The sequence below is a fragment of the Salvelinus alpinus genome, unplaced genomic scaffold, assembly GCF_045679555.1.
Source record: "Salvelinus alpinus unplaced genomic scaffold, SLU_Salpinus.1 scaffold_40, whole genome shotgun sequence".
Taxonomy (NCBI): domain Eukaryota; kingdom Metazoa; phylum Chordata; class Actinopteri; order Salmoniformes; family Salmonidae; genus Salvelinus; species Salvelinus alpinus.
This window is the reverse complement of record NW_027255981.1, coordinates 2,590,767-2,615,124: the sequence shown is the minus strand read 5'-3', so window position 1 is coordinate 2,615,124 and position 24,358 is coordinate 2,590,767. Positions and strand designations below refer to the sequence as shown.

The 24,358-nt window shown below is 44.3% G+C and overlaps 1 protein-coding gene across 1 annotated transcript in view; it reads right to left on the bottom strand.

Moving 5' to 3' along the window:
- Nucleotides 1–24,358, bottom strand: part of LOC139567014 (zinc finger protein 180-like) — a 740,647-nt gene that overhangs the window by 561,252 nt on the left and 155,037 nt on the right. The window lies entirely within an intron of this gene.

The window sequence follows — 24,358 nt, the reverse complement described above, 5'->3', positions numbered from 1 at the left end:
GGTAGTTATAGTCAATGAACTAATCACTGATCATAATCTTGATGTGATTGGCCTGACTGAAACATGGCTTAAGTCTGATGAATTTACTGTGTTAAATGAGACCTGACCTCCTGGTTACACTAGTGACCATATCCCCCGTGCATCCTGCAAAGGCGGAGGTGTTGCTAACATTTACGATAGCAAATTTAAATTTACAAAAAAAAAACTGCCGTTTTCGTCTTTTGAGCTTCTAGTCATGAAATCTATGCAGCCTACTCAATCACTTTTTATAGCTACAGTTTACCGACCTCCTGTGCCATATACAGCGTTCCTCACTGAGTTCCCTGAATTCCTATCCCAACTTGTAGTCATAGCAGAAAATATTCAAATTTTTGGTGACTTTAATATTCACATGGAAAAGTCCACAGACCCACTCCAAAAGGCTTTCGGAGCCATCATCGACTCAGTGGGTTTTGTCCAACATGTCTCCGGACCTACTCACTGCCACAGTCATACTCTGGACCTAGTTTTGTCCCATGGAATAAATGTTGTGGATCTTAATATTTTTCCTCATAATCCTGGACTATCGGACCACCATTTTATTACTTTTGCAATCGCAACAAATAATCTGCTCAGACCCCAACCAAGGAGCATCAAAAGTCATGCTATAAATTCTCAGACAAGCCAAAGATTCCTTGATGCCCTTCCAGACTCCCTCTGCCTACCCAAGGACGTCAGAGGACAAAAATCAGTTAACCACCTAACTGAGGAACTCAATTTAACCTAGTGCAATACCCTAGATGCAGTTGCACCCCTAAAAACTAAAAACATTTGTCATAAGAAACTAGCTCCCTGGTATACAGAAAATACCCAAGCTCTGAAGCAAGCTTCCAGAAAACTGGAAAGGAAATGGCGCCACTGTCACGCCTTGACCTTAGAGATCCGTTTTATGTCTCTATTTTGATTTGGTCAGGGTGTGAGTTGGGGTGGGTATTCTATGTTCTATTATTTGTATTTCTATGTTTTGGCCGGGTAGGGTTCTCAATCAGGGACAGCTGTCTATCGTTGTCTCTGATTGAGAACCATACTTAGGTAGCCCTTTTTCCCACCTGTCTTTGTGGGAAGTTGACTTTGTTTATGGCACATAGCCTTTAGCTTCACAGTTCGTTTTGTAGTGTTTATTGTTTTGTTCGGCGTCTTTTCTAATAAAAGGAAAATGTACGCTCTCCACGCTGCACCTTGGTCTACTTCATTTGACGGCCGTGACAGCCACACCAAACTGGAAGTCTTCCGACTAGCTTGGAAATACAGTACCGTGCAGTATCGAAGAGCCCTCACTGCTGCTCGATCATCCTATTTTTCCAACCTAATTGAGGAAAATAAGAACAGGAACAGACTACATAAAATGAACAAACCGCAAACAGTCCCGTATGGTGCAAACATATACACAGACACAGGAGACAACCACCCACAACGAACACTGTGAAACAACCTACCTAAATATGACTCTCAATTAGAGGAACGCCAAACACCAGCCTCTAATTGAGAGCCATACCAGGCAACCCTTAAACCAACATAGAAACAGACAACATAGAATGCCCACCCAAACTCACGTCCTGACCAACTAACACATACAACAAACTAACAGAAAATAGGTCAGGAACGTGACACGTAATCCTCCAAAGCTCAGTTGTCCTGAGTCTGCACAACTCTGCCAGGACCTAGGATCAAGGGAGACACTCAAGTGTTTTAGTACTATATCTCTTCACACAATGATGGAAATAATCATGGCCTCTAAACCCTCAAGCTGCATACTGGACCCTATTCCAACTAAACTACTGAAAGAGCTGCTTCCTGTGCTTGACCCTCCTATGTTGAACATAATAAACGGCTCTCTATCCACCGGATGTGTACCAAACTCACTAAAAGTTGCCGTAATAAAGCCTCTCTTGAAAAAGCCAAACCTTGACCCAGAAAATATAAAAAACTATCGGCCTATATCGAATCTCCCATTCCTCTCAAAAAAAATTGAAAAAGCTGTTGCGCAGCAACTCACTGCCTTTCTGAAGACAAACAATGTATACGAAATGCTTCAGTCTGGTTTTAGACCCCATCATAGCACTGAGACTGCACTTGTGAAGGTGGTAAAAGACCTTTTAATGGCGTCAGACCGAGGCTCTGCATCTGTCCTCGTATTCCTAGACTTTTGTGTTGCTTTTGATACCATCAATCACCATATTCTTTTGGAGAGATTGGAAACCCAAATTGTTCTACACGGACATGTTCTGGCCTGGTTTAGATCTTATCTGTCGGAAAGATATCAGTTTGTCTCTGTGAATGGTTTGTCCTCTGACAAATCAACTGTAAATTTCTGTATTCCTCAAGGTTCCGTTTTAGGACCACTATTGTTTTCACTAAATATTTTACCTCTTGGTGATGTCATTCGAAAACATAATGTTAACTTTCACTGCTATGCGGATGACACACAGCTGTACATTTCAATGAAACATGGTGAAGCCCCAAAATTGCCCTCGCTGGAAGCCTGTGCTTCAGACAGAAGGAAGTGGATGGCTGCAAACTTTCTACTTTTAAACTTGGACAAAACAGAGATGCTTGTTCTAGGTCCCAAGAAACAAAGAGATCTTCTGTTGAATCTGACAATTAATCTTGATGGTTGTACAGTCGTCTCAAATAAAACTGTGAAGAACCTCGGCGTTACTCTGGACCCTGATCTCTCTTTTGACGAACATATCAAGATTGTTTCAAGGACAGCTTTTTTCCATCTGCGTAACATTGCAAAGATCAGACATTTTCTGTCCAAAATTGATGCAGAAAAATGTATCCATGCTTTTGTTACTTCTAGGTTAGACTACTGCAATGCTCTACTTTCCGGCTACCCGGATAAAGCACTAAATAAACTTCAGTTAGTGCTAAATAAAGCACTAAATAAACTTCAGTTAGTGCTAAATACGGCTGCTAGAATCCTGACTAGAACCAAAAAATGTGATCATATTACTCCAGTGCTAGCCTCCCTACACTGGCTTCCTTTTCAAGATCATGTAACATCAAACATAACATCAAAATGCATCTTATATTCCTGCCCTGACAGAAAAACCACATGAATTCAACTTACATTTATGTGAAAACATGTTTTGGAACACAACGTGATCACATTTTCACATGTGTAGTTTAATGTAATCACATGTTGCTTTACATGTTATCACATTATCTTCACATAAGATTACATGAAAACATGTTTTTGGAACACTGAAATTCATGTGGGTTTTGCGTATCTGACTGGATAAGATGGGTGATTCAGCAGAGGACAGAGCGAAGCTGACCAGCCAACTGGAACTGTATGTCCCTGACAAGCAGGCCATAATGCTTTGAAATGCACATGTACTATTGTGCATGTATAATGGGTTGAAAACAAAGTCACTAAAAACAGAAACTCATTTATAATACCCCCCCCCCCGCCCAATTTGTTTTATGTATTTGTCTTAATTAATCTAAATTGTATTTTGTACATACTTTAGCGTTAGCAGTCCATCAGGCGCAGATGGCGCAGGAGAAACAGCAAGTTCTGGCCAAGCGCTCACCATTCTGAAGAATAAGGATCAGAACTTTACAGAGGTAAACTGTGTCTGTTCTTTTTACTATTACAGGTATGTAACAGAACTTCCAAACGTTCAAATATATACACAATATGTAATAACAAGCTATTTAACAACTTTGTCAAGATATTATCACGTTAGGAAAGGTTTTGTTTTGGCTTTGTGTCGAACTGAGTGAGAAGAACGTGATTTACATTGAGTCAGAGTATATGTTAGCTTGATGCTAGCTGAGGTAAAAAACGATTTACGAGTCACAGAGACTGTTTACTGAGTAGCTTACTTGTACTGGATTTTGTCTAGCAGAATTTTTATAAAGAATCCATTTGTTAGGGATTTCTGAGTTCGTTTGACATATTATTGTTTTTTTGTAAAATTGTGGTCACTAACGTTAGCTAGTAAACTGGCCGAGCACGCTCAGTCTGGTGGACTTTTAGTCCATACAGTGAGAGAGAGACGATTTTCTGGAGGTGCCACTATCTTAAAGCTGAATGTATTGTTGTCAGTCTTCTATAGAGGTAACGTTAGCGGTATATAGAAAAACATTCAGTTATTTATGGTTTCATATATAGGTGTCTCTATTGTATGAATGTGAAATACATTGTGGTTTTCATGTGAAACCATACACTAAGACAGGGTTATTTGTGGAACATTTTTGAATTCTGCTTTAGGTAATTTGCATTTATGTTGTGTAGTTTAATGTGTGCACTTGTTTGATGTGGATATTTTCAAAGTACTAACAAGAAAATAGACAATTGAACAAGAGAAAAAAAACATTCTTTAGAATAAAGAAAGCGCCAGACCTTTGCAGACGTAAACTTGTCCGTTCTTTTTACTATTGCAGGCCACCTCAGCTACACATGCAATCTGTCTGCACACGCATCCACGCATGCACATACACACGGACAAACACACACTAATGTTCTCTCTCTTGTGTTTGTCAGCAGTTCATCGTGGCCCTGTCATTCACCTCATTCACCAAAGCTCTGTCAGGGACCTACATGAAGAGTGCCATCACTCAGAGAGACACTTTGACCTGTCCAGCTCTCTCTTCGGACTCATAGAGTCCGATCGCAGGACTTATGGAATTGGGAGGAAATTCTGGACAGCGGAGGACCCTGGGCACAACCGGGAGAATATCGCCGCCCTCGTGAAGAGCTGGAGGCAGCTAAAGCCGAGAGGCGGTGGTATGAGGAGGCAGCACGGAAGCGAGGCTGGAAGCCTGAGAGTCAGCCCCAAAAATGTATTGGGGGGGGCTAAAAGGGAGTGTGGCGAAGTCAGGTAGGAGACCTGCGCCAACTCCCCGTGCTTACCGTGGATAGCGAGAGTATGGGCAGACACTGTGTCATGCGTAAGAGCGCACGGTGTCTCCTGTACGTGTGCTTAGCCCGGTGCGGTACATTCCAGCTCCACGTATCGGCCGGGCTAGAGTGGGCATCGAGCCAGGTGCCATGAAGCCGGCTCAACGTATCTGGCCTCCAGTACGTCTCCTCGGGCCGGTATACATGGCACCAGCCTTACGCATGGTGTCCCCGGTTTGCCAGCACAGCCCAGTGCGGGCTAGTCCACCTCGCCGCATTGGCCTGGCTACGGGGAGCATTAAACCAGGTAAGGTTGGGCAGGCTCGGTGCTTAAGAGCTCCTGTACGCCTTCACGGTCCGGTATATCCGGCGCCACCTCCTCGCCCCAGCCCAGTACCACCAGTGCCTACACCACGCACCAGGCTTCCAGTGCGTCTCCAGAGCCCTGTTCCTCCTCCACGCACTAGCCTTGAGGTGCGTGTTCTTAGCCCAGTACCACCAGTTCCAGCACCACGCACCAGGCCTACTGTGCGCCTCAGCCGGCCAGAGTCTGCCGTCTGCCCAGCGCCGTCTGCGCTGCCCGTCTGCCCAGCGCCGTTTGAGCTGCCTGCCTGCCCAGCGTCATCTGAGCTGCCCGTCTGCCCAGCGCCATCTGAGCTGCCCGTCTGCCCAGCGCCATCTGAGCTGCCTGCCTGCCCAGCGCCATCTGAGCCGTCCATCTGTCCCGAGCCGCCAGAGCCGCCAGTCAGGAGCCGCCCGCTAGTCAGGAGCCGCCAGAGCCGCCCGCCAGTCAGGAGCCGCCAGAGCCGCCCGCCAGTCAGGAGCCGCCAGAGCCGCCCGCCAGTCAGGAGCCGCCAGAGCCGCCCGCCAGTCAGGAGCCGCCAGAGCCGCCCGCCAGTCAGGAGCCGCCAGAGCTGCCCGCCAGTCAGGAGCCGCCAGAGCCGCCCGCCAGTCAGGAGCCGCCAGAGCCGCCCGCCAGTCAGGAGCTGCCAGAGCCGCCCGCCAGTCAGGAGCCGCCCGCCAGTCAGGAGCCGCCCGCCAGTCATGAGCCGCCCGCCAGTCATGAGCCGCCCCTCAGTCCGGAGCCGCCCCTCAGTCCGGAGCCGCCCCTCAGTCCGGAGCCGCCCCTCCATCCAGTGGCACCCTCTACGATGGTCTTCAGTCCGGGACTCGCTGCAAGGGTCCTCGTTCCTGGGAGGCCACCTAAGCGGGTATTGACTATGGTGGAGTGGGGTCCACGTCCCGCACCCGAGCCACCGCCGTAGGAAGGCCCACCCGGACCCTCCCCTTCTGTGTCAGGTTTTGCGGCCGGAGTCCGCACCTTTGGGGGGGGGGGGAGGTACTGTCACGCCCTGGCCTTAGTTATCTTTGTTTTCTTTATTATTTTAGTTAGGTCAGGGTGTGACATGGGGGATGTTTGTGTGTTTTTGTCTCGTCTAGGGTGTTTGTATTGTCTAGGGGGTGTTTGTAGAGTTCATGGGGTTGTGTTCATTGTAGGTGTTTATGTAAGTCTATGGTTGCCTAGATTGGTTCTCAATTAGAGACAGCTGTCTATCGTTGTCTCTGATTGAGAGCCATATTTAGGCAGCCATAGTCATTAGGTAGGTTGTGGGTGATTGTCTATGTCTATGTGTAAGTTGCCAGTGTCTGCACTTATTGTTTGTATAGCTTCACGTTCGTCTGTTTGTTGTTTTGATTAGTTTGTATAGTGTTCGTTTCGTTTTCGTCTTCATTAAAGAAGAATGTATTATCACGCTGCGCCTTGGTCCTCCTCTCTTTCACGTAACGACGATCGTGACAATGTTGTTGCAGCCTAGTATCCAAACTGATATGCCATTTTTAGTTTATAAAAAAACAGCGTTTATAATTTGCGATTCCGGGCTACTGTAGTATTGTGGTTTCTTGCAGGTAACCTGCTGTTCCTGGCTGTGGTCAGCCAATTTGGGGTGAAGCTGCACCGGCCCAGGCTCCCCGTGGCCTTGTTCAGATAATCACCCCAGTTGGCCTTTTTCTCTTCATCTAGTGTGCGCAACATTGACAACAGTGTACGGTTAAATCTCCGATTCCCCTGTGGATCATATGGAGAGGTTCTGGAATTGGCTATTCCCGTACAGTTCTGCAAGGCTGATTTTCAAACTCTCTTCCCTGATCATGATGGATTTTTGACACAAAGCCAAACTTTGGGAATTTTTTGCTGCAGTTTTCCCTGACTTATTTCTAGTGGGGTAGGCTTGTGCAAATTTTGTAAAGTTATCTAAAATAACTCAAATGTACTCGTAGACCCCTCTGCTTTTCTCCAAATGCACATAGTCAATTGAAATCATCTGGAAAGGAGCTGTAGCTCGTACATGTTGCATTGGGGCCCTAGTTATTACACTGGGTTTCTTTTGTTTGATACACTTACACACTTTGGTGATAAAGTGTTCAATGTCATGTTGCATGCGCGGCCAATAAAAGCGCTCTCGTGCTAAGTTCAACACTCTTTCTGTTCCTAGATGGGCCATTTCAGTGTGTAAGTACTTGTAAATCAGTGTTCTATACTGACTTGGTACCACAACTTGTTTCCTTTCGGCTGTTTTCCTTTGTAATAATCCATCTGGTGAGACATGGAGCCTGTTCCACTCTTGCAGTAACTGTTTGACTTTGTATGACTCTTGTTGACATTCTGCTGGTTTAGGCTTAGTCCTTTGACTTTTCAGTTCCAAGATTCTCGATATGCCGCGTCCTTTAACTGAGCCTGCATGATGTCGTGTGGAGACAGTCAGTCGGTCTGTAACTATTCCCTTGACTGAACAGTTGAATAGTGTCTAATCCAAATAATCAGCACAATGGCAGGTGTTAGTGCAGGGCTGGAACAGAAACCTACACACCCAGTAGCTAGATCTCTAGCAGCAAGGTTGGCCATGCATTTTCTAGGTCTATATGCATTGTTGATTTAACAGTATTGGTGTAGTCATACAACTTATTCTAACAGTAAACCAACAGCATATTCAGAGCATTTAGAAAGTATTCAGATCCCTTGACTTTTTACACATTTTGTTACGTTACAGATTTATTCTAAAATGTATTAAATAATATTGTGTTCCTCATTAATCTACACACAATACCCCATAATGACAAAGCGAAAAACAGAAATACCTTATTTACATAAGTATTCAGACCCTTTGCTATGAGACTCAAAATTGTGCTCAGCTGCATCCTGTTTCCATTGATCATCCTTGAGATGTTTCTACAACTTGATTGGAGTCCACCTGCGGTAAATTCAATTGATTGGACATGATTTGGAAGGCACACACCTGTCTATATAAGGTCCCACAGTTGACAGTGCATGTCAGAACAAAAACCAAGCCATGAGGTCGAAGGAATTATCCGTAGAGCTCCGAGACAGGATTGTGTCGAGGCACAGATCTGGGGAAGGGTACCAAAAAATGGCTGAAGTATTGAAGGTCCACAAGAACACAGTGGCCTCCATCACTCTTAAATGGAAGACGTTTGGAACCACCAAGACTATTCAAACAGAGCAATCAGGGGAGAAGGGCCTAGTTCAAGGATGTGACCAAGAAGCCGCTGGTCACTATGACAGAGCTCCAGAGTTCCTCTGTGGAGATGGGAGAACCTTCCAGAAGGACAACCATCTATACAGCACTCCACCAATCAGGCCTTTATGATCGAGTGGCCATGGGGAAGCCACTCCTCAGTAAAAGGCACATGTGTTGTTACCTACCCTTAAAAATCATGAGCTGGCGCACACCCAGAAAATTTGTTTGTGTGGAGGTGCTGACTAACGGCGAATAAACTATAAACTGTCAAAATAAAGAAAGTCGCACACTCCACGTATAAACTCCCAGCAATTGAATGGGTATTTACCAACGTTTCGGCATCACTGTGCCTTCTTCAGGGTGATGTCATGAATACTCGGACCAGGTTATGTAGACAAACAGTGCAATTAGTGTAACCAATGACAATAGAAAGGGGTGTGTCATAATGATTAAGTAAATGAAAATTTATTAGTGAAACTGTTAAAAAATAGTATATGGCATATTAAATATATTACTCTATTGTTATCATATAGAAACATCATGGAATATTGTACATCATATTAAATATATTACTCTATTGTTATCATAAAGAAACATAATGGAATATTGTACATCATATTAGCATCAACATACATTATTGTTTCATTCAATTTCACATAATAAGGATATTTCATATTTTCAAGATCAGAAGTCAGAACCCATCACCTGCTATGTAAAAGAGACAGAAGAATGCACAATGGTCAATTCTATCTGGGATCCTTGGGACATCCCTACCCTAAACCTTAACCTTAACCATTTTAAATGTTAACTTCAACGGGCTAGGGACGTCCCAAGGATGTATCTCTACCTGAAAATAGATGATCTAAGTGATTGATAGTTGGTATTCAGCAGTCATAAAGCCTTATTTACTTTAATGAACGACTAAAATTGTGATTTTGTCAGACAGCAGCTCTACACTTTATTGACTGACTGATCCATTCATCCCTCCTCAGCCTTCCTATCCTCTGAAGACCCAGTGAGGGTCAGTCAGAGAGCTGTTGAGTGACTGGTTAGGAAGAACACTTCTACAGCCAGAGAGGTGAGAGGTCACACATGGTTTAGATGGTAAATATTTATGTCCCCTTAGCGGTTTATCACGTAAGCAAAAGGGAATATGTTCCATCATCTATGTTTATTTACATTAGTGCAAATTGTCCACTGATGTGGGTGTAGTTTGTCACCCCTTTTGGCTGTATGAAAGTGAATTTCCCCTCAGGCACACACATTTGTTCTTTGTTATTACCCGAGCCACTGCCTGTTCAGCCCGCTATCATCTAGAAGGCGAGGTCCGTACAGGTGCATCAAAGCTGGGACCGAGAGACAGAAGCTGTTTTTCCATCACTAACACAGAGAGGCTGCTGCCTACATACACAGACTTGAAATCATTGGCCACTTCAAGGAATGGAACACTAGTCACTTTAATAATGTTTACATATTTGGCATTACTCATCTCATATGTATATACAGTATTCTATCCTATTCTACTGTATCTTAGTCTATGTATTACTCATCTCATATGTATATACTGTATTCTATCCTATTCTACTGTATCTTAGTCTATGTATTACTCATCTCATATGTATATACTGTATTCTATCCTATTCTACTGTATCTTAGTCTATGCATTACTCATCTCATATGTATATACTGTATTCTATCCTATTCTACTGTATCTTAGTCTATGTATTACTCATCTCATATGTATATACTGTATTCTATCCTATTCTACTGTATCTTAGTCTATGTATTACTCATCTCATATGTATATACTGTATTCTATCCTATTCTACTGTATCTTAGTCTATGTATTACTCATCTCATATGTATATACTGTATTCTATCCTATCCTACTGTATCTTAGTCTATGTATTACTCATCTCATATGTATATACTGTATTCTATCCTATTCTACTGTAGCTTAGTCTATACATTACTCATCTCATATGTATATACTGTATTCTAACCTATTCTACTGTATCTTAGTCTATGTATTACTCATCTCATATGTATATACTGTATTCTATACCATTCTACTGTATCTTAGACTATGCCCCTCCTACATCACTCATCCAAATATTTATATATTCTTAATTCCATTCCTTTAGATTGTGTGTATTGTTAGATATTACTGGACTGTTGGAGCTAGAAACACAAGCATTTTGCTACACTCGCAATAACATCTGCTAAACAAGTGTATGTGAAAATAAAATGTGATTTGATGTATACAGGTCTGGTGTTGGAGGTCATTCTACACTCTGTGTTCTACTACCCAGGTCTGGTGTTGGAGATCATTCCACACTCTGTGTTCTACTACCCAGGTCTGGTGTTGAAGATCATTCCACACTTCGTGGATCTCCTGCACATACTTTCTGATGTTTAATCAGACCACGTGAATGAGAGTATCTCTTGTCACACTGATTAGGCTTCTCTCCTGTTTTGCTAAGTTCAAGTTGGGTACTGAGGTACCGTAACCTCTTAGCTGAAAGGCCGGAGGTTAGTAAGGGCAGTAAAAAAGTTTTCTGGGGTAACGATTCTCAGCCGTTGTTGCTTTTCTTTTCAGTTTTTCCTTTTTTGGAAGAGAGCGGGAGTGGAGATGGTGCAAAATTCTTCAAATAGGTCGGTCCTTGGGATTGGCCTGGCGAATACGGTTCGCTTTGCATGGAAGGACAAGGAGATGGAGCCATTCGGACGTGAAACTTTTGGAAGGACTATCTTGATGTGGATCCTTAAACTGACAGGGAAGGATGTGTTTTGCCTCCTAGGTTACCCGTTGGAGGGAACTTATGATGTGGCTTTACACACAGAAGAAAAAGGTGAGAGAAGTGGGAGGTGCGAGGCCGATGTGCCACTACGAGGTAACCAGCTTGGCAAAAAACAATTTCAGGATTGTAACTGTGAACATTTATAATCCGTACGTCAAGGACGAGGAGGTGAGGGCCTTTCTGGGGAGATACATGGATGACATCTCCTCAGCAAGGCACCTCAAGGACTCCCTGAGTTTTTGGAACGGGAGGAGAGACTTCCAGGCCCTCCTCAGGGAGGACCCAAAGGGACTGGGTGGCTACCTTCATCCTCCAGCTATGCTGTCCCTGGGGGCTGACAGGGGGACATTGTTTTATGCACGTCAGCCCCCGTTTTGCAGGCGTTGTATGGCCTATGGCCACATCCTAGCCTCGTGCAGCACAAGAAAGTGCAGATTTTGTGGATCTGGGGAGGCGAAGGACTGTGACAAGCTCAAGGCGTGCCACGGGTGTGGCTCGTCAGCACACCTGTGGCAGGAATGCCCGGCTCGTCAGAGGTCACACGTGTCTGCGGCTGGGGGGGGAGCAGGAGCGGGGGATGGGGGAAGAAGGGGAGGAGGCCCAGACCAAGAACAGAGCACAGGCCCAGAGGGGACGGCCTCACGGAAGGAGGAGGAGCAAAGAGCGGCAGCAGGAGGGGAGGGAGACAAATGCACGGGAGCAGCAGAACCGGGAGGAGAGGAGGGAAAAGAGGCGGAAGGAAGCAAGGGAGTGGAGGAGCCAGAGAGGGCAGCAATGGAGGGAGAGGTGGTGGAGAAGGAGTCGGTGGCAGGACTAGTGGAGGGGAGAGAGGGAGAGAGGGAGTGGGGGGACAGCCGAATGTCGAGCGCCCTCGTGGAAGAGATGGGGGGAATGGTGGAGGAGCTTGCGGGGAAGGAGGGTGGTGTCTCCCTGTTGCCGCCATCGCCAAAGAAGAGAGGGAAGAGGAAGGGGTTCTCGACAGACAGCGAGAGGGAAGTGGGTATGGGGAGGGAGGGGGTGGACAAGCGAGTGATGGGGGCGGGAGAAACTGTGTCCTCGCTGGCTTCCCCAGCCCCTCAACTCCTGGTGGAGCTTGATACACCAAGCATGGCTCAGGGCTGTTCAACTGAGGGGGGGTCGCAGTTCCTGTTTGGGGACACGGGCTTCCCTACTCTCTACCTAACCAGATACGGGGCTGGGGAAGTGGAGGAGTTTGGTGGTCAACCCAGAATGAAGGGCACTCGGGAGCCAAACACCCTTCCTGCATCCTGGGTTGGTGAGATGGAGGAAGACGGGTGGACGTCGGGAGGAGAGACGGTGTCCCTGCCGGTGGAGATGGAGCAGGGGAGCATTGAGTGAGGCTCATGTTTTTTTGGGGGGCGGGGGTTAGTAGTTGGGTGATCGTTGTTTTTGATTTTATTCGATTTTTTTCATGGAGCCTACTATAACTTTTGTTAGTATAAATGTAATCGTTTAAGGGATTTTGTTAAGAGGGCGGTTTTTAGTTATTTAGAGGGTGTGGGTTTTGACTTTTGTTTTTTAAAGGAGGTTTACCTGAGGGATGGAGGGGATGTTAACAGATTTAGGAGGGAGTGGGAAAGGGGAGTCGGTTTGGGGTATAGGTGGGTTGCACTCATCGGGTGTAGGGATTTTGTGTGGCTAAAGGCTGAGGGTTTTTGTGGTTATGCAGGGGAGGGTTTTGGGGGTGGATGTCACCTTAAGGGATTGCAGATATAGATTAGTGGGGGTGTACGGGCCACAGGTGGCGGCAGACAGGAAGGAGATGGTGGACTGTCTGGCGCCCCTGTGCGCCACAAATAGGCAAGTGGTGATAGGGGGGGTTTTAATATAGATTTAGGGGTAGGGGGGGATAGCAGTGCAGGCGCCATCACCGGGCTAATGGCTTGCCATGGTTTGGTTGATTTGGGCTAGGGTAGAGAGAGGTGTAGGGAGAGCGAGGGGGAAGGTCAGGGACAGGTTTCTGCTCTGACTTCTCATAAGCCTCTTCCCCTCTTTAAACGGGAAGCCAGGCAGGACATGGTAAAGACAGGGAGAGATTGGGGGGTGGAGGGGATAGTGAGGAGGGTGGAAGGAAATTTCAGGGGGAGGGAGGAGAGGAAGTGGGGGCAGCATGCTGCCCCGGGAGAGATGGAAGGGAGGTTTAGGGCTGAGGTTAATTTGGATGATTTAAGGGGATAGATTAGGGACGGGAGATAGGGGAAGGTGGGGCTTTAGAGATGTAGTTTGTAGGCATGAAGGGGAGGGAAGATGCTCCCCTGAGTTTTTTGCTGTTGGGTTTTTGTTTCGTTTTGAATTTAAAAATGCCTATATTTGAGTTTGTTTGGAATTATTGATGGTTTTGTTTTGTAGGAATGGAATTGTATGTAATAAAAACTTTTATATATATATAAAAATTCTTCCAGTATGTCAATATAGTGCATGGTATGTACGTTTAGAATCACTTTTCAACCAACCCAGTGCATTTTGTTGAAAATGAAAACTTTTGAAATCAACAATACGTCAAAGGATTCAACTGCTGAAAACTGAAACAAACAAATCAATCCCACTGGACATTGGGTTTGATTCAGACCCTGCCAGCATGGCCAGAGATGTAACTTATAACCACAGAACCAACACAGACCTTTCATGCATGACTAAAAACACCTAAGTATTAGATTTACTGCCATGGTCTAGTTTGTCACCGCCTCAGACACCATTCACAATGTTGGCTGAGGTACGAGTAAAACATGACATATTATTTCCTAACCATTCACAATGCTGGCTGAGGTACGAGTAAAACATTACATATTATTTCCTAACCATTCACAATGCTGGCTGAGGTACGAGTAAAACATGACATATTATTTCCTAATTGTAAAAAAAATCCCCACTCCATAATCAACTAGTCTCTCTCTGTTTAACCAGAATAACATGAGTTGTGTCCTTCAGACTGTTAAACTGTTAGTCCACTATCAACTAGTCTCTCATTGTTCAATCAGAATAACATGAGTTGTGTCCTTCAAACTGTTAGACTGTTAGACCATAATCAACTAGTCTCTCATTGTTCAATCAGAATAACATGAGTTGTGTCCTTCAAACTGTTAGTCCATAGTCAACTAGTTTAACCTTTCTGAACAACCCATCCCGGATCCGGGATAATTGTCATCAGCAACGCTGAATAGCATAGCGCCACAGTCAAATAATATTACAAAAAATATTTATAATCATGCAATCACAAGTGAAATATACCAAAACACAGCTTAGCCTGTTGTTAATCCACCTATCGTGTCAGATTTTGAAAATATATTTTACAGCGAAAGAAATCCAAGCTTTTGTGAGTGTAGCTTTCTATGCCCAATTAGCTTAACCTTAAATTAGCTTGGTTAGCTTGGTCACGAAAGTAAGAATAGCAATCAAATTAATCGCTTACCTTTGATCATCTTCGGGTGGTTCCACTCACGAGACTCCCAGTTACACAACAAATGTTATTTTTGTTCGAGAAATATTACTTTTATATCCAAATACCTCCGTTCGTTTGGTGCGTTATGCTCCGAAATCCACCGGAAAGAGCGGTCACGAAAACGCATACGAAAATGCCAAATAATGTCCACCGAAACATGTCAAATGTTTTTTATAATCAATCCTCAGGATGTTTTTCAAATATATATTCGATAATATATCAACCGGGAGTGTTGGTTTTTCATTAGGACCGGGAGAAACAATGGCCGCCTTTCTCTGTTGCACACAACTCACTCTGAGAGCCCCCACCTATCCACTTACGCAATGTGATCTTTCACGCTCATTTTTCAAAATAAATTCCTGAAACTTTGTCCAATGACTGACACCTTAGGGAAGCCATAGAAAAAAGGAATCTGGTTGATATCCCTTTAAATTCACGTTAGGCATGCATAAGAACAGAGAGGTTTCAAAAAAGAGGCACTTTCTGATTGGATTTTGCTCTGGTTTTCGCCTGCAATATCAGTTCTGTTAAACTCACAGACAATATTAAGACAGTTTTGGAAACTTTAGAGTGTTTTCTATCCTATTCTGACAATTATATGCATATTCTAGTTTCGGGGGCTGAGAAATAGGCAGTTTCAAATGGGTACGTTTTTTTAGCCAAAAACGAAAATACTGCCCCCTAGCCTTAAGAAGTTTTAACCAGAATAACATGAATTGTGTCCTTCAAACTGTTAGACTGTTAGTCCATAATCATATTCAGCTACTTAGATGTAATGTATTGTCATGTTATGTTCTCTATAATGAAACATCACCAAGTGAAATAAAGTTGATAAGATACTCTTAATAGACATTAAATAAAAAATGGTTGTTCAGAAATCATTAATTATCATGTTGCTCTCATGAAATGAACTAAATATTTCACAATCATTCCCACTGCTGATATTCACATAGAAATATGATCCTTGAATTATTCTCAGTTGCATTGACCTGCAGACATCAGACACCACCTCTCGCCTATGCACATGTGACTGAAATGTAACCAATCACAAAAATCACTGAGCCAGCGTTGATGGCCCCCAAAAAAAACAGCACGTTTCTGCCAGCCAATTGGATAATTCCAGTGCAGTACATGTGGACGGATAATTCCAGTGCAGTACATGTGTAGAGGGATAATTTCAGTGCAGTACATGTGTAGAGGGATAATTCCAGTGCAGTACATGTGTAGAGGGATACGTCCAGTACAGTACATGTGTAGAGGGATAATTCCAGTGCAGTACATGAGTAGAGGGATAATTCCAGTACAGTACATGTATAAAGGGTGTAGAGGGATAATTCCAGTACAGTACATGTGTAGAGGGATAACTCCAGTGCAGTACATGTGTAGAGGGATAATTCCAGTACAGTACATGTATAAAGGGTGTAGAGGGATAATTCCACTGCAGTACCTGTGTAAAGGATGTAGAAGGATAATTCCAGTGCAGTACATGTGTACTGTTGTAGAGGGATAATTCCAGTGCAGTACATGTGGTGAGGGATAATTCCAGTGCAGTACGTGAGTAGAGGGATAATTCCAGTGCAGTACATGTGTAGAGGGTGTAGAGGGATAACTATTTATTGACTGGAGAGAGAGAGGTAACCATATGCTGAAAACAGGTCCCTAGCGAAACGACAACAACATGGCTGCTTGTTAAAGAAGAGATGGAGGGAGAGAGTGAGGTAACCATATACATTGCACATGGACCTTAAGAAATCCTGAATGTATTGAAATGTGACTTGTTATGGATAGGGGGCAGCATTTTCACGTTTGGATGAAAAGTGTGCCCAGAGTAAACTGCCTGCTACTCAGTCCCAGTTGCTAATATATGCATATTATTGGTAGATTTGGATAGAAAACACTCTGAAGTTTCTAAAACTGATGTCTGTAAAAATGATGTCTGTGATTATAACAGAACTCATATGGCAGGCAAAAACCTGAGAAAAATCAAACCAGGAAATGGGAAATCTGAGGTTTGTAGGTTTTCAACTATTGGCCTATCGAATACACAGTGTCTATGGGGTCATTTTGCACTTCCTAAGGCTTCCACTAGATGTCAACAGTCTTTAGAACCTTGTTTGATGCTTCTACTGTGAAGTGGGGCCGAATGAGTCAGAGGTCTGCCAGAATGCCTTGAGCTCATGACGCTCGTTCACGTAAGAGCGAGCTCTGTTCCATTGCTTTTCTGAAGACAAAGGAATTCTCCAGTTGGAACATTATTGAAGATTTATGATAAAAACATCCTAAAGATTGATTCTATACTTAGTTTGACATGTTTCTAAGGACTGTAATATGACTTTTCGCCTGAACTTTTGCCTGGACCTGCCCGCGAGAGTTTAGATTGTGTACTGAACGCGCGAACCAAAAGGAGTAATTTGGACATAAATGATGGACTTTATGGAACAAATCAAACATTTATTGTGGAACTGGGATTCCTGGGAGTGCATTCTGATGAAGATCATCAAAGGTAAGTGAATATTTATAATTCTATTTCTGACTTATGTTGACTCCAACATGGCAGATATCTTTTTGGGTTGTGTATGTCTTTGATTATTGCATGGTTTGCTTTTTCCGTAAAGTTTTTTTGAAATCTGACACAGCGGTTGCATTAAGGAGAAGTATATCTTTAAATCTGTGAATAACACTTGTATCTTTTATCAATGTTTATTATGAGTATTTCTGTAAATTGATGTGGCTCTGTGCAAATTCACGGGATGTTTTGGAGGCAAAGCCAAATGTAAACTGAGGTTTCTGGATATAAATATGAACTTGATCGAACAAAACATACATGTATTGTGTAACATGTTGTCCCGGGAGTGTCATCTGATGAAGAATATCAAAGGTTAGTGATTAATTTCATCAATATTTCTGCTTTTTGTGACTCCTCTCTTTGGTTGGAAAATCGCTGTATGCTTTCTGTGACTAGTTGCTGTCCTAACATAATGATATGTTCTGCTTTCGCCGAAAATATTTTTTGAAATCGGACACTGTGGTTGGATTAACGAGATTGTTATCTTTAAAATGGTGTCTAATACTTGTATGTTTGAGAAATTTGAATTATGATATTTCTGTTGATTGAATTTGGCGCCCTCCAATTTCATTGGCTGTTGGCGAGTGGTTCCGCTAGTCCTAGATAGGTTTTAATAACCCATCATTTATACATGTTAATTCATAACCTATCATTTATATATGTTAACCCATCATTTATACCTGTTAATTCATAACCCATCATTTATACCTGTTAATTCATAACCCATCATTTATACCTGTTAATTCATAACCCAACATTTATACCTGTTAATTCATAACCCATCATTTATACCTGTTAATTCATAACCCATCATTTATACCTGTTAATTCATAACTCATCATTTATACCTGTTAGTTCATAACCCATCGTTTATACCTGTTAGTTCATAACCCATCATTTGTACCTGTTAGTTCATAACCCATCATTTGTACCTGTTAGTTCCTAACCCATCATTTGTACCTGTTAGTTCATAACCCATCATTTGTACCTGTTAGTTCATAACCCATTGTATATACCTGTTAGTTCATAATCCATCATTTATACCTGTTAATTCATAATCCATCATTTATACCTGTTAATTCAGGGACGGTTCAGGCATGCTGGCACGCTCCCTGACCTTACTTGGCAGGAACTAATGGGGATCCATAATAAACCCCAGGAAGAGTAGCTGCTGCCTTGGCAGGAACTAATGGGGATCCATAATAAACCCCAGGAAGAGTAGCCGCTGCCTTGGCAGGAACTAGTGGGGATCCATAGTAAACCCCAGGAAGAGTAGCTGTTGCCTTGGCAGGAACTAATGGGGATCCATAATAAATACAAATACTTGTATCAATATATTTGTCTCTCTTTTTTCTCGGATTCGAAAATGCTAATTAGCATCAAAGTAGACGACATGCAAGACTACAAATCCCTGCAAGCTCCTGCATGTCATCTCTAGCCGGCACCTTTCACAGAACAGTTCACTGAATTGTCCATTGAAATAAATGTTGACAATTTAATCATTGCTTCATAAAGGCCTGATTGGTGGAGTGCTGCAGAGATGGTCGTCCTTCTGGAAGGTTCTCCCATCTCCACAGAGGAACTCTGGAGCTCTGTCAGAGTGAACATCGGGTTCTTGTTCACCTCCCTGACCAAGGCCCTTCTCCCCCGATTTCTCAGTTTGGCCAGCTCTAGGAAGAGTCTTGGTGGTTCCAAACTTCTTCCTTTTAAGAATGATGGAGGCCACTGTGTTCTTGGGGACCTTCAATGCTGAAGACATTTTTTGGTACCTTTCCCCAGATCTGTGCCTAGAATTCCTTTGACCTCATGGCTTGGTTTTTGCTCTGACATGCATTGTAAACTGTGAGACTTTATATAGACAGGTGTGTGCCTCTCCAAATCATGTCTAATCAATTGAATTTACCACAAGTGGACTCCAATCAAGCTGGAGAAACATCTCAAGGATGATCAATGGAATCAGGATACATCTGAACTCAATTTCGAGTCTCATAGCAAAGGGTCTGAATACTTAAGTAAATACATTTGCAAAAATGTCTAAACCTGTTTTGGGGTTGTCCATTATGGGCTATTGTGTGTAGATTGATGAGGGGAAAAAAGATTCAATTTTAGAATAAGGCTGTAATGTCACTAAATGTGGAAAAAGTGAAGGGGTCTGAATACTTAATGAATGCGCTGTATTTCACTGGCAGATTTTTCTACCACTGGCAGAGTTTTCTACCATTGGCAGTGTCATGACGTTGGCCTGGGGGTAGGTTTATGACAGTCATAAATACCTCTTTCCCCCCTCCCCCATTCCTCTTCCCTACTGATGTGACATTAGAAAGCCCCTTTGGTTAACATAGAGATTCTGGGAACATCAGAAGTTGGGGGGAAATGAACTATATTCTGGTAATCCGACCAACTGAACATATGCGGTGGTACTTAAGGTATATTATGTCAGTTCGGTTGCCCTCTGACACAGTCTCATCAATGATAGAATGACATAAACTCTACTGTGGAAAGTCTAAACCTCAGAGGTATCGGATTCACATGGAATTGTTGTTTAATTCAAATGTTTGAATATGAAATTATTTGTGAAGAGATGAAATACAATTTTAGCTTCCAAATGAGAGATTTGGGTTTTCATAAGTTTGGGCCTCTGCTCAAACAGTGGCCCGCCCCTGTGAAGAGGCATGGGTTATAAACTTTTCAGACACACCCCTCTCCCTCCACTATATAAGCCATTGACAAAAATATAACTTCCTGTTCCGGGTACATTAGGATGACGATCCGATGTCAGAATGGTTCAGATAATAACTACAGAACTAAGCCAACATCAGCATGGACTTTGGTTGTGAATGGTATGAACTTTGAACTCGTATTCACTACAGAAGTGATACCTCCTAGCCGTTGAGTTAGCAACAGCTGCTACAAACGCAGGTTAGGAAGGACAGTCCGAGTGTCCCGTCTACTACACAACGACGTTACTCCAACGTATCCAGTGACCACCAGAGACATTCTTCAAAGGACAGAGGACTCGGGTTGGCGATACGGTCTTCCATCTACCACCAACCTACTGAAGCGCAGCTCAGAGTAAATATTTATTGCATTTTCCTTTTCCAAATGGGTGGTAATTTAGAATGCATAAGATACTGTATTTACGATAGTACAGCTTCGCCTCTGTCCCAGTCTCCCGCGCTTTCACTAAAACTCAGCCCCTTCCCTTTGTGTAACAAGCTGTGTCACGATCGTCTTGATATGAGTGAGAGGACCAAGGCGCAGCATGATATGAATACATCTTCTTTTTATTATATTGAAGATGGAACACGAAACACTTATTCAAACTAACAAAACAACAAACGACCGTGAAACTACAAACGCAAGTGCACACACAAACTACTTACGTTCGACATAGACTAGACATATACAATGACCCACAACAGCTAAAGCCTATGGCTGTCTTAAATATGGCTCCCAATCAGAGACAACAGTAACCAGCTGTCTCTAATTGGGAACCCATTCAGGCAACCATAGACTTTCCTAGACAACTACACACAACACTAAACCATCTATACTCCTTAACCCTCTAAACCATACAACCCCCTAGACAATACAAAACACATACTTCATGATGTCACACCCTGACCTGACTAAAATAATAATGAACACAAAGATAACTAAGGCCAGGGTGTGACATAACCCCCCCCTTAAGGTGCGAACTCCGGGCGCACCAGCATCAAGTCTAGGGGAGGGTCTGGGTGGGCGTCTGTCCACGGTGGCGGCTCTGGCACTGGTCGTGTTCCCCACCCCACCATAGTCACTACCCGCTTACTTAACCCCACTGGAATAAGGGGCAGCACCGGACTAAGTGGCAGCACCGGACTAAGGGGCAGCACCGTACTAAGGGGCAGCACCGTACTAAGGGGCAGCACCAGGATAAGGGGCAGCACCAGGCTGAAGGGCAGCACCGTACTGAATGGCGGATCCTGGCTGGCTGGCTCTGGCGGATCCTGGCTGGCTGGCGGATCCTGGCTGGACGGCTCTGGCGGATCCTGGCTGGACGGCTCTGGCGGATCCTGGCTGGACGGCTCTGGCGGATCCTGGCTGGACGGCTCATGACTGGCTGACGGATCTGGCTGCTCATGGCTGGCTGACGGATCTGGCTGATCATGGCTGGCTGACGGATCTGGCTGCTCATGGCTGGCTGACGGATCTGGCTGCTCATGGCTGGCTGACGGATCTGGCTGCTCATGGCTGGCTGACGGATCTGGCTGCTCATGGCTGGCTGACGGCTCTGGCAGATCCTGTCTGGTTGGCGGCTCTGGCAGATCCTGTCTGGTTGGCGGCTCTGGCAGATCCTGTCTGGTTGGCGGCTCTGGCAGATCCTGACTGACGAATGGCTCTAGCGGCTCCTGACTGACTAACGGCTCTGACGGCTCGGGACAGACGGGCGGCTCTAATGGCTCGGGACAGACGGATGGCTCAGACGGCGCTAGGGAGACGGATGGCTCAGATGGCGCTGGGGAGACGGATGGCTCAGATGGCGCTGGGGAGACGGATGGCTCAGATGGCACTGGGCAGACGGATGGCTCTGGCCGGATGAGGCGCACTGTAGGCCTGGTGCGTGGTGCCGGAACTGGAGTCACCGGGCTAAGGACACGCACCTTCAGGCTAGTGCAGGGAGAAGGAACAGGGCATACTGGACCCTGGGAGCGCACATTAGGCCTAGTGTGTGGTGCCGGAACTGGTGGTACCGGACTGGGGACACGCATCTCAGGGCTAGTGCGGGGAGCAGCAACAGGACGCACAGGACTCTGGGGACACACAGGAGGCTTGGTGCGTAGTTTAGGCACTGGTGGTAAAAGGCTGGAGACACGCACCATAGGACTAGTGCGTGGAGGAGGCACTGGTGGTACTGGACTGGGGCGGGGAGGTGGCGCCGGAAATACCGGACCGTGCAGGCGTACTGGTTCCCTTGAACACCGAGCCTGCCCAACCTTACCTGGTTGAATGCTCCCCGTCGCCCGACCAGTGCGGGGAGGTGGAATAACCCGCACCGGGCTATGTAGGCGAACCGGGGACACCATGCGTAAGGCTGGTGCCATGTAAGCCGGCCCGAGGAGACGTACTGGTGGCCAGATATGTAGGGCCCTTCATGACATCCGGCTCAATGCCCAATCTAGCCCTACCAGTGCGGGGAGGTGGAATAACCCGCACCGGGCTATGAACACGTACAGGAGACACCGTGCGCTCTATTGCGTAACACGGTGTCCGCCCGTACTCCCGCTCTCCACGGTTAGCCTGGGAAGTGGGCGCAGGTCTCCTACCTGCCCTCGGCCCACTACCTCTTAGCCCCCCCCAAGAAATTTTTGGGTAGTACTCGCGGGCTTCCAGCCTTGCCTCCGTGCTGCCTCCTCATATCGCCTCCTCTCGGCTTTCGCTGCCTCCAGCTCTTCACGAGGGAGGCGATATTCTCCCGGTTGTGCCCAAGGTCCCTTTCCATCTAATATCTCCTCCCATGTCCATGAATCCTTGATGCCTTGATCCTGTTGCCGCTTGTCATGCTGCTTGATCCGGGTTTGGTGGGTCATTCTGTCACGATCGTCTTGATATGAGTGAGAGGACCAAGGCGCAGCATGATATGAATACATCTTCTTTTTATTATATTGAAGACGGAACACGAAACACTTATTCAAACTAACAAAACAACAAACGACCGTGAAACTACAAACGCAAGTGCACACACAAACTACTTACATTCGACATAGACTAGACATATACAATGACCCACAACAGCTAAAGCCTATGGCTGTCTTAAATATGGCTCCCAATCAGAGACAACAGTAACCAGCTGTCTCTAATTGGGAACCCATTCAGGCAACCATAGACTTTCCTAGACAACTACACACAACACTAAACCATCTATACTCCTTAACCCTCTAAACCATACAACCCCCTAGACAATACAAAACACATACTTCATGATGTCACACCCTGACCTGACTAAAATAATAATGAACACAAAGATAACTAAGGCCAGGGTGTGACAAGCTGTCATATCTATTCCGCCCGCTAGGGACGTTTTCCTTTATGAAGGCAATTTGTAATCAAGTTATGATTTAATTATGTATGTGTGATTCTGTGTGATTAGTTAGGTATTTAGTAAATAAATAATTAAACCCAATTTTGTAATGCTGATTCAACTTGTTAGCCAGGATTCTTGCAGATAACCAAGGATTTACAACTTTCAGATGAGACTGAATAAAATAACGATTAATGTGACTGCTATGGATGTAAAATATTACTAAATCTTTAAGAGTTTATTCGGAAGATAACAGCTCTATAAATATTATTTCGTGGTGTCCCTCTCTAGTTAATTACATTTACATGATTAGTTCAATCAGGTAATATTAATTACGGAGAAATTATTTTATAGAATAGCATGTCATAGCAATTAATCTGGCATAGCCAAAGACAAGACAGCAGTTTTGTACATAGTCACGTGATACGTGGTATAGAAAAGTCCAATCTTAGGAGAGTACATGGGAGGCACTATACTGTGTGTCTGCAGGTGTCTATCTGGTCAAAACCACTGATACAGGTGCCCCTCCACCCTATGGTGGGATGGATCATGTCTACAGAGAAACTTAGATTCAAATACTTTGATTTGTGTGTATTGGTTATACTGTATGTTGTGAAATTGTTAGATATCACTTGTTAGATATTACTGCACTGTCGGAGCTAGAAACACAAGCATTTCACTACACCCGCAATAACATCTGCTAAATACGTGTAAGTGACCAATAAAATGTGATTTTGATTTGAAATAAACTTCCTATTTATCAAAGGTGCTTTTGGTTGGGGTCAACATGAATCCAAAGGATTTGAATTTGTTAAAAGTCCATATTGATACAGAAACACAAAACCATGATTTATATTTATTATAAGAACAAGTTGATTGACAAAGTCATGAAAAATTGGAAGAATTGAATAAACCACATTTTGGCTATGATAAAAGATATGCCTCTGGGGTCAAAATGATCCATGTCAGAAGTGTGGATCAATGCAAATATGTAGTGGTGTGTAAAGTTTGTTTTAAATTCTCACTCATTAAACACGAAT